The sequence below is a fragment of the Rhagoletis pomonella genome, unplaced genomic scaffold, assembly GCF_013731165.1.
Source record: "Rhagoletis pomonella isolate Grant_MI unplaced genomic scaffold, Rhpom_1.0 Rhpom_scaffold_00014, whole genome shotgun sequence".
In the NCBI taxonomy this organism is placed as follows: domain Eukaryota; kingdom Metazoa; phylum Arthropoda; class Insecta; order Diptera; family Tephritidae; genus Rhagoletis; species Rhagoletis pomonella.
In genome coordinates this window covers 5,078,458-5,090,822 of record NW_023458568.1, presented here as the reverse complement: position 1 = coordinate 5,090,822, position 12,365 = coordinate 5,078,458, and positions in this window count along the sequence as shown.

Below are 12,365 nucleotides of genomic sequence, written 5' to 3'. Positions count from 1 at the left end.
AGTTTACGACAAATTTTTTTTACAATTTTTCAAAAAACATTCCACTGATAAAAACAAAAATTACTTACGATAAAAATGATAAAATTTCAAGTATTAACATATATGCGCATTTAAAACATAGAAAACTTGAGTTAATTAATTTTGAGGTTGTTAACAAAATAGCGAATTTAGATGAGTACTTTTGAGGCTTCAACACCAAGCCGGCAATCACAACATTAAAGAAATTGAATGGCAAAAAAACGATTCATTCTTTGAACAATTTTCGATTACAGACTTAAAAATTAGTGGAAACAAAGTTTTAAAATCTTTACAAATTATACTAACAGACCCTGTGGAAACAATAACTGAAGACGACAAGAAACTTAAACTCATGACAATTTACCATAACGACTCGATATCAGGCGGACATTGCGGAAACAAAAAACTATGCAAAATTACGTACAAAATACTATTGGAAAAACATGACACGCGATATTGCTAAATTCGTATAAAGCTGTGAGAAATGTTTACTAAATAAAGTAAAACCTAAAACTAAAGAAAATTTAGTACTAACCCCAACACCATGCAAACCCTTCGATGTTGTAGTTATAGACACAATAGGACCCTTGCCTGATTCCATTAATGGCAATAGGTTCGCAGTAAACATTATATGCGACTTAAGCAAATATGTAGTAACAATAGCCACACCGGATAAAAGCGCAAAAACAATAGCTTCTGCAATTTTCGAAAGCTTTGTTTAACATACATTATGAACACTATAAAATCCGATTTGGGCACCGAATTTAAAAATGAACTTTTTTCCGAATTAACCAAACTTTTAAAAATCTAGCACAATTTCTCGACAGCACATCACCATGAAACCGTTGGTACTATTGAACGAAACCACCGGGTCTTTAATGAATATTTATGCGCGTATTTAAATGAAACTTTGTCCGATTGGGACGTTTATTTGAAATATTTCACATTTTTGCACAATACAACAACAAGTTCTGTATTTGATAACAAACTTTCACCATTTGAATTAGTATTCGGTAGAAAAGCAATTTTACAGACCGAATTACAAAATGTAAAAAAATGTAAAAAGCAATTTTACCAACCGAATTACAAAATGTAAAAATTGATCCGATATATAACATTGATAAATATTCGAAAGAAATCAAATACAGAATGCAAAAATCACATGCGCTTGCAAAGAACTTATTAACAAACATAAAATTCGAAACCAAACGGTATATAACAAGACCGCGCGTCCGTTAATAGTTAATTTAAATGATACGGTCTTAGTTCAAAAGGAACCGCGCGATAAACATACAAACATATATGAAGGTCCATACGTCATAACAAATATTGACGGAGTCAACGTAACAATTTGCGACAAAATCAGAAAACAAGAAAATACAGTACACAAAAACAGAATACATAAAGTAAATTAATTAAAACTTTTTATTGCATTAAAATGTTTAGAATCAAATTTTGAATTATATACAAACAAAATGTTCAAAAAGTTGTACACATACGTACATATATGCATAAGTCTTTTAAACATATAAGCAAAACCAAATACTAACTAAGTAAAACACACATCAAATTTTTATAAGTATTAAAAGCTGAATTGCAAATTTTTCAAACTAAAGTTTTCTATAAGAAAATAATTTTCAAATGAATTTATAACAAAAAATTTATTTCCATTTTGACATAGTCAATTGTTAGCATTTTATGAAATGTACTTATGAGCTGCAGTTATTTATCATACAACATAAGCTATATACATGTAAATTTAATAGATACTTATTAATAATTAAATTTAGTAGTAATAACTAAGTATATACACTAGATTTTAATTAAAATGTTGCATAACTAAATTGTTATGAACGAACGAATGTAACGGGAAGGAATACTCCTTACGCACTTTCAAATTCGTTCCTTCAAAACAATTTAATTTTTTTAGTATCCTAAAGAATTTACGATATTGGGGATGCAACCCTGTTGTATCTGCGAAAGCAGCTAACTTTAAGTCTTTTAGTGAAAATAAAATTAGCGGTATTCTTCCGCGTACATTTCAACCGAACAGTCGAGGTTTATTAAATTTACCCGGAGGTCCCACACTAGCGGCTGAAGTACACCCACATATTTGGGTAGGACAAGGAGCGGCTCCGGAGCACTAAAGCTTCGTGCACACATACGTACAGCAAAGTACCCCACAAGCGGGGACGCTGTATCATAGCGGTACGTAGCAGCGTACAGTGGAGGGCAGGCGTTGGCCGGCAGCAGCGCCGGGGGAGCACCAGGGCTCCGCATGAATTGAGCAGCTACGCCTCCTCCACACAAACAATGTGGGATAGCCCACATTACAACATACAACTTGTATGGGACCAACCGAAATTGAACGGCGTGCATAGATATGAAGCTAACTCAATTTCCAATTTTTGTTCTGCGTGACATTTTGATTTGACATTTCGCTCAATGAAATCAAATGCAAACGCACGCAAGCCAATTTCGGGTGACGCAAGAAAACAAATTCTACGGAGTGCGTACCTAAACGCAAGCCGCGAATGTTAGGTTTGCCTGTAAGATCACGATATAGTCCCGAGAGCCCCGAAAATCTCGAAGCAGTCTCGAAAAAACCGAAATAGTTCCAAAAATTCCGAATTAGTCTTGAAAATCCCGAATTAGTCTCAAAAATCCCGAAGTAGTTCCGAAAATCCTGATATAGTCCCTAAAACCCCGAAAATCTCGAAGTAGTCTTGAAAAATCTGAAATAGTCCCAAAAATTCCGAATTAGTCCCAAAAATCACGAAGTAGTCGCGTTGCATAAAAAAAAAGTCGTGAGTACTAGGTGCTCATGAAATTTTATGTGTAAACATATGCGAACGGCAAAGCGTAAATGTACGTTTATTTTTTTAATATTTTATTAAAAATACCTTTACAAACCTATTTTCCTTGCTAGCGTCAATTTCTGTTTACTTTTACATTTGGCATTCCTCCTCTTCTTCGCAAGTATAATCGATAAAACTGGGTTGGACACCAAAAAGTTATCGGTTTAATCTGAGATTATTTTATAATTATAACTTTGTATGGCTAATCTCTTTTTCTAATTACAGATTAGGGAGTTAAGCTCGAAAATGAGGATAATTTTTTTATAGGTACACCTGTTAGGCGAATCAGTTACATAGATACATACACATAATTTTAGTCATTTTGCTGATTCCTAAATTTAGTTTTTCTTCTAGGAATATGATCCGTGGTTCTGCTTCAGCTGTCGCTGGGTTTACGTTAAAGTCATGAATAAATATAGCATACCATCATTTGTTTGCAAGATGGGAAGCTAAATTCATTTGTTCGGCATTTCCTCTAACTCTCGTCTTCTCTTTGTGCAATCTTGTATTAACTCGGATCCAGTACTCAATAAACTTACAGGTTTTTACCTGTACCTGAACCTGCAGGAAGTTACAGGAAAAACGATCCCGTACTCCAAAATCATGTAAATGAGAGCGATTTTCTGAGAGTCGTGAAGATAATAAAGTTGCAAGATTTTACCCGATGCTTTTTTGTTGCAGTACTTTTTGCTGTTACTCACTTTTTACTCTCACATCAGAAAGTGATTTTGCTGTTTGACATTTTTACAGGATTTTAAACGAAAATTATCTATTGGATCAGGGTTATCATATCATCTATACGTATGTTTATTATACATATATTCACGTTTGTTCGTCAGTTATCAAATGTCCAAGTTAAAATGATTTCAGTATTTTTTTAAATTTTCGCCTTGTTTTTTATCAATAGACTACTAAACCTATGCCTAAAACCATCTACGAATATCAAAACCAGCTGCAACAAATGAGTTCAGACATATGTATGTATCCATATAGGACATATGTATATTATAGGTACAAAGCCATATGCATGGACATAGTTAGCACAATCGGAAGTAATAATCAATTATACCGCATTTCCTCTTACCCTGCATATGCCTAAATGTATGCAGCCATTTGGAATAGCAACTACACATAGGGTGCCTCTAATGAAAATAGAAATTTTCTGCTGCAATACACATGCTAGCCCTTCGAAATTTTCTGCTGGGCTATGTGTTACAGCTTCGCAAATTATACCCTACCGAAACCAAAGATGTATACACATCAAAATGTATTATTTAGTTGAAAAATCACAAATCAAATCACAAATAAATTTGATTTCTGATTTGGAAGGCGATTCAAACCACAAATAAATTTTATCTCTTATGTGGTAGACGAATCAAATCACAAATAACTTTGATTTCTTATTTGGTTGACGAATCATATTACAAATAAAATTATACTTTTTTTTTGTTGACGAATCACATCACAAATAAATTTTATTTTTTATTTTGTCAACAAACCAAATCACAGATCAAATGTATTTTTGTTAATTAAAAGCGGATTTTAAATCAAAAAGGATTTGAAATCACGCAACCCTGGGTTCAAGCCTGGTTCAGCCCAACATAAAAAAAAAAGTTTTTTTCTAACAGCGGTCGCCTCCCGGAAAGCAATTACAAACCTCCGAGTGTATTTCTGCCATGGAAACCAGCATCTCATAAAAAAAAATTATAGCCGTTCGCAGTTGGCGTAACACTGCAGGTCACTCCCCTTTGAGCGACAATATCAAGGCGCACGTGGAAAATCGGAGGAGAAGCTCGACCAAACACTGACATATGTGTTAGCGCCAATCTATTATTAATATTATTTTCAAAATTCACTGTAATTTCATTATATTTTTTACACTTAAATATGTGTAAGGGCCTATCTATTAAACTGTTCGACAGCTTAAATCGGTATTGAGTAAAACAAATGCAAGTGATAGTTTTAGGAGTCAATTTCAAAGTAAGGAAGGAAGATATCCCTCATTGAATTCTTGCACACAATTTACTACCTAACTAGGTTAAGTTCTTGAAAAGTATTCTTAGAAAATACTCATATAAATCATATATGTAATACTCCTATATTGGCAGTAAGACCTAGTACCGTCCGAAAACACTAAAGTACAGATATATCAATAAACACGTACGAAAGAAAAGGAACACATACGTTTATAAATAGACATGTACACAACACATATACAAAAACGGCACTCAAGTACACAATACATTGACAAAAACGGTACTAGACTGTCTCGCTTTGATTTCGGAATGATTACACATTGAGAAGTTAGCTTACTGCCAATATAGAAGTATTACATATATGATATAAATACATTTTTGATACGAGGAATTCATTTTTGAAGTTTTTTTTTTATTAGGTCTGCGCTAGATGGCAGTGCAGGCCAATTTGATTGAATTTCATTGATTTAAAAAAAATAATAAAAATCCAGTAACGATGTGAAATTTACATTATGCGTATCACAAATTCCAATTTTAAACACCGCAATCAATGTTTTAAACAGAAATTAATTAATTTATTGTGTTTTGTTTTTTTCTTGTCTTATATTTATAAAACTTTCCTTCTTTGTGCTTTTTATTTCGATTATCAAAATCAGCGTCATTATTTTATTACCCTCGCTTGAGAGTGTAATTTTTCTATTTGACAGATCTAAAAATTTTACTTTGAAAACCGCTGGAACAACTATTTTGAGGAATCATTTTATTTTATGGGTTTTCGATAACAAAAATTTAGCACTTTCTTTGGTAAAATACCAAAAAATGGTTGATTGTGAAAGAAAATATCAACATTATTGTTGGATATTTGCTAGTCCGATTTTGCTCAAAAAAATTTAAAAAAATTAAAAATTACAATTCCTTTAATCTGTTAATATAACGTTTTTCTATACAATCAACAGTTTGCCGGTAAAAATATGTTTCAATGAAATTGGATAATATTTATTATATATTATCAAATAACCTTTTGTTTATTACTTTTTTTTTAATTCTAACAATCATAAAAAAAGATCAAAAAAAAAAAAAAGAATACATTTTTAGGCAAAAATAATTTTTTTTTTCTTCATACATTTATTTTTACCGGCAAAACTGTTGAGTATATACAAAAACGTTATATTAACAGATTAAAGGAATTGTAATTTTTAATTTTTTTAATTTGTTTGAGTAAAATCGGACTAGTGGTTCTCGAGTTATGTCAAAAAAAAGACCACCAAAGGTGACAATTTCCCCTATATGATAGTTACTAACTTCAAATCGATATATCTCGATTCCTAGACGTGACCCAGCGAAACGCCGGGACACGTATAACTTCTTTTTTACAGATATAACTTTCCCCGGTAGTTTGAACCCTTCCCTATTTTGACTGTCGCATAGTGTTATAAATCTAGTACAAAGTCTTTGAAACAGCCGTCACAATCAAGATAGGTAAAAACTTTCTTCTATGCCTTTGCATGGTAAGAGCTCTCTTAAAATAGTGTGGTTAGTTTTTTTTATAACCATAACCTTATTTAAAAGAATTAAAAAAATCTAAAAGTTACTTATTGCAAAACTATACATCCAAAAAAAGATTTCCCAATAAAATGATTAAAACATGCAAATATGTCCTTCTAATACTCTATTTGTGCTCCATTGACTTTAATTAACTGAAATATAAGCTTTCCCATGCTTAGACATAATGTCTTCGGTAAAGCACCATCCAGTTTATGCCACTCTTGCAAAATCGCCAATTTAAGCCATATACACAACGTTTGCAAATTGGCGATTACCAGCATAAACTTTATTTGCCAGTATTTTCCACACATTTTCCATTGGATTGAGGCCACGAGAGCTCATGCGTTCGAATATTGCTGGTTTCCAAGCAGCATTTTGCCTCCCTGCTTCTACGAATTGCAGCATTGTCGTGTTGAAAAATGCAATGTCTTTCATTGCACTCAATAACTGGTTTAAGACTGCTCAGCAGAATGGGAATATAGTCTAAACTCTTCATTTTATTTGAGCAGAATTGCAACTCAAGAGTACAATCGGATGTTATTGCATTCTACACAATCACATTTCCGCGACCGAAGCTCCGCCGGTTCAAACGAATAAATGAACAGAAAAATTTATTCCAAATGATTTTCCCAAGTATCCGTAAACTGAAAAATTACTGTAACAATGTTAACACACTGCGATAGTTTCTTTATTCACATTCCGAACACATTTGGAATACATTTTTCTGTTCATTTATTCATGTGAACGTTATTCCCGGATAATATGGGGCCGGATAATCTAAACGCATTCTTTTAATTTCGTCTCTAGTACGGAATTCATAGAATATTTCAAGAAAATAATGGCGCTAGAAAAACCAAGTAAGTTTTTGCAAATTGTTTTGCGAAATTAAATATTAATAAGCTTATACCTAATAATTTCATTATCTTCTGTTTCTTTATAACCATGTTCTTGATAAACTATTCGACTATTCTCTTCTAGATCCGAACTGAATAATAAAGAAACACGCCCACGGTCAATTAATAAACTCCGTCGAATAATTATAAATCCAGTACAAAAGTCTTAGAAAAAGCCGTCGCAATCAAGATAGGTAAAAACTTTCTCCTATGACTTTTGCATGGTAAGAGCTTCCTTATAATAGAGTGGTTAATTTTTTTACAATCATAACCTAATTTAAAAGAACTAAAAAAAATCTAAAAATTACTTGTTGCAAAACTATAAAACCAAAAAAAAGAAATCCCAATAAAATGAGTAAAGCATGCAAATATGTCCTTCTATCCCGTTAAAGAAAAAGAACTGCCATAAGATTCCATGGTTTACTAAGGAATTGAAGAAATTTAAGAACTTATGGAACCGATTTTTTAGAAAATATAAGTGTTCTAATTTGCCGCAACACAAGGAAAATTATCTGTGCTATGCGAATAAATGTAAATCTCTGAGTAAGACCCTACATAGAAATTATATTGCCAGATTTGAACGTGACATCAAACTGAACCCTAAAGCTTTTTGGAGCTATGTGAAGTCAAAGAAAACGTGTTCAAGTATTCCGTCACAAGTTTTTTATAATAATACTCATGCTCAGTCTTCTTTAGAGGCTGCTAATCTTTTTGCTGACTTTTTCAGCTCAAATTTTGAACCCGAATCGGATCTAGGTAATTTTTCTATTTGTAACACTGATTCTCCCATAAACTTTGAAGAGTTATCTCTAACAATAGAAGATGTGATTGGTGGCATTTTGAAACTCAAAGCATCATTCCAATCTGATGTGGATGGTTTCTGTTCTTATCTATTTCAGAATTGTTCTGCGATTGCTTACCCAATCCTATTAATATTCAACAAGTCACTTGAATGTGGTAAGTTTATTGATGCCTGGAAAGTTACCTCTATTACACCTATTTTGAAAAATGGTAACAATAACAATATTGCCAACTACCGACCGATTACTAAACTTTCAACAATCTCCAAGTTATTCGAAATCATAGTTAAGGAAAAGATGTACTTTGCTGTCAAGAGTTTGATCTCAATTAATCAGCATGGCTTCATGCCGGGCAGGTCAACTGTGACTAATCTTGCGGTTTTTTCTGAAGTCGGTTTGTCGGCTTTTAACAATCGAGCACAGGTTGATACCGTATATACTGATTTTTCGAAAGCTTTTGACAAAGTCAACCATTCAATCTTAGTGTCCAAGCTAGCTAATCTGGGCTTTCATTCTAGCTTTCTTTCTTGGGTGGAGTCCTACCAGTCCTCACGGAGTTGTGTTGTAGCTGTGGATGATGTTTACTCGCGTTCTTTTATTGCGTCTTCTGGTGTACCGCAGGGTAGCGTTCTGGGCCCCCTGCTATTTGTAATTTTTATTAACGACATACGTTATTGCTTTAGGTACTCTAATTTTCTGCTCTATGCTGATGATTTAAAAATATTTTCAACAATCACGAATGAATCTGATTCCCTCAAGCTGCAATCGGATCTTGATAACGTAATAGCTTGGTGTAGTTACAATCACTTGCATCTAAATCCACAAAAATGCTTCCATCTACCATTTACAAAATCCCGATCTCCTATTCATCCTCAATATTATATTGGTGATTCAACTTTAAGCACTGTGAATGAAATATCCGATCTTGGGGTGATTTTTGACTCAAAATTTCATTTTCATAGTCATTTTAACTATGTTATCGCTAAGTCATATTCCACGCTTGCCTTCATTCGCCGTTTCAGTACAGAATTCACAGATCCTTACACCTTAAAGTTGCTGTTCACATCTCTGGTGCGTTCCAAGTTAGAATATGCCATCTTCGTCTGGAGACCTTACTATGATTGTCATATAAATCGGATCGAGCGTGTTCAAAAAGTTTTTGTTCGTTTTGCACTCCGCTCTCTGCATTTTCATGATCCGTTTCCTTCTTATAATTCGAGATGTCTCTTAATTAACTTGAAGTCTTTAAACAGTAGAAGAACTATTCTCTCATTGACATTTATTTTTGACATTATACGTGGAGCGGTTGATTCGCCATATTTACTCGAGCTTATTCGTTTTAATATCCACTATAGAAACCTGCGGAACCATGGCACGTTTGTATTAGATCCAGTTAGAACAATTTACGCATCTAATTCTCCTATAGCTAGGGCCCTGAAGGAGTATAATATGTTCCCAAATACTATAGCCATTGATTTCTCTTTGCCGAAAGATAAGTTTAAGTAGGTATTGAATGGATTAATTTACCTAGTTATTAGTATATTGTTCTTTGTTAATTTGTAAATAGTCTGTAAGGAAATTGTTGTATAATTTCTAGACTATAACTCATTAAATAAATAAATAAATAATACTCTATTTGTGCTCCATTGACTTTAATTAACTGAATAATTGGCTTCCTTATACTTAGACATAATGTCTTCGTTAAAGCGGCATCCAGTTTATTTCACCTTTGCAAAACCGCCAATTTAAGCCATATAACGTTTTCAAATTGGCGATTATCAGCATAAACTTTCTTTTCCAGTATTCTCCACACATTTTCCATTGCATTGAGGTCACGAGAGCACAAGGGTCCAAATATTGTTGGTTTCCATCACAATTTGCCAGAAGTTAACAGCAAAATGTTCAGATCCCGTTGGTCGTCAAACAATTTGCAGGACCTTAAAACGTTACTAGCACATCGAGTATGGTGAAATGATCACGGCTCCGCGTCTTTACATCCTAAAGCTGCTCGAAAGGATTTCGCTAGAAAAAGCATGGCAATTGACAGAATTCTCCATTCAGACTAAAAGAAATTAAATCTGGATGGTACAAATGTATTGAATTGATAATAGAACGATTTACGGCAAAAACGATGCATTTTTTACCGGCGGAACTTCGGTCGCGGAAATGTGATTGTGTAGGGTGCAATAACATCCGATTGTACTCTTGAGTTGCAATTCTGCTCAAATAAAATGAAGAGTTTAGACTATATTCCCATTCTGCTGAGCAGTCTTAAACCAGTTATTGAGTGCAATGAAAGACATTGCATTTTTCAACACAACAATGCTGCAATTCATAGAAGCAGGGAGACAAAATGCTGCTTGGAAACCAGCAACATTCGAACGCTTGAGCTCTCGTGACCTCAATCCAATGGAAAATGTGTGGAAAATACTGGCAAATAAAGTTTATGCTGGTAATCGCCAATTTGCAAACGTTATGTATATGGCTTAAATTGGCGATTTTGCAAGAGTGGCATAAACTGGATGGTGCTTTACCGAAGACATTATGTCTAAGCATGGGGAAGCTTATATTTCAGTTAATTAAAGTCAATGGAGCACAAATAGAGTATTAGAAGGACATATTTGCATGTTTTACTCATTTTATTGGGATTTCTTTTTTTGGATGTATAGTTTTGCAACAAGTAACTTTTAGATTTTTTTAATTCTTTTAAATAAGGTTATGGTTATAAAAAAAACTAACCACACTATTTTAAGAGAGCTCTTACCATGCAAAAGTCATAGAAGAAAGTTTTTACCTATCTTGATTGTGACGGCTGTTTTAAAGACTTTTGTACTGGATTTATAATTATGCAACGGAGTGTAGAAAAAATGTGTCATCCACAAACAGTGTGGCTAGACTTGTATTTTTAATTGAAGCGGTTTTAATTTCAATTATGACTTTATTATTCATTTGTACAATTTTTAATATGACTTGATTTCACTTCTGGATTAGAAATAACGTCATATGGTTTTACATATTTCCAAAACAAAATGGAAAAAGGACCCTATGGCCATATTGGGTATGGTGTTATTGCACCCACCCGTTCATATACCAAAAAATAATCTTTGAAGGAAACTAGATTGTATTTAAGTGCAAAATTGGTAAAAAGTTATTTTTGCGTTCTAAACAAAATAAAAACATAATGAATTTACTGTGAATTTTAAGATATTAATAATAACGTCGGCCGCTGTGGTGTACCGGTCAGCAGTGCGCGCTTCCACTCCGCAGCGCCTAGGTTCAAACCCTGGTCAAAGGAACATCGCAAAAAAATATAGAAAAAAGTTTTTTTCTTAACAGCAGTTGTCCCTCGGCAGGCAAGGGCAAACCTCCGAGTGTATTTCTGCAATGAAAAACAGCTTCTCATAAAAATAGAATCGCCGTTCGGAGTCGGCGTAAAACTGTAGGTCCCTCCGCTTTGTGCGACAATATCAAGGTGCACGCCACAAGTCGGAGGACAAGCTCGGCCAAACACTAACATATGTGTAAGCGCCAATCTATTATTATTATTAATAATAACACTCGGCGAGAAAAACGAACTATATTGCTCGGTGTTGCGTAAAACAAAATGCAAGTGATAGTTTTAGATGTCAATAATACTACGTTAATGGCATTTTTCGAGTTTAGCTCAAATAAGAAAGATATCCTTAATTGAATCATTGCACACAATTTATTGTTTAATTATGTAAGTTCTTAAAAAATTTTCTTAAAAAATACTCATGTAAGGGATTTTTGATACGAGGAATTCACTTTTGAAGTTCTTTTATCATTAGCTTGGCGGTATATGGCGCTGTATTCCAATTTTATTGCATTTCATTGTTTTTTTTTTTTAATAAACACTTATATTAGAGGTCCTTATTAAAAAAAGCAAGCGCGATATGATTTAGAACACTGCAATTAATATTTCAAAAAGAAATTAATTTATTTATTGTATTTTGTTTTATTCTTTTGTCTACTTTTTCTTCAAACTTTCCTTCTTTTAGCTTTTTATTTTGATTTTCAAAATCGTTGTCATCATTGTCAGTGAAAAATTTACAGAGTTGTTGCGGTTTTCAAAGTAAAATTTTTAGATCTGTCAAATAGCAAAATTACACTCTCAAGCGAGGGTAATAAAATAATGACGCTGATTTTGATAATCGAAATAAAAAGCATAGAAGAAGGAAAGTTTAAAAAATGTAAGACAAGAAAAAACCAAAACACAATAAATTAATTAATTTCTGTTTAAAACATTGATTGCGG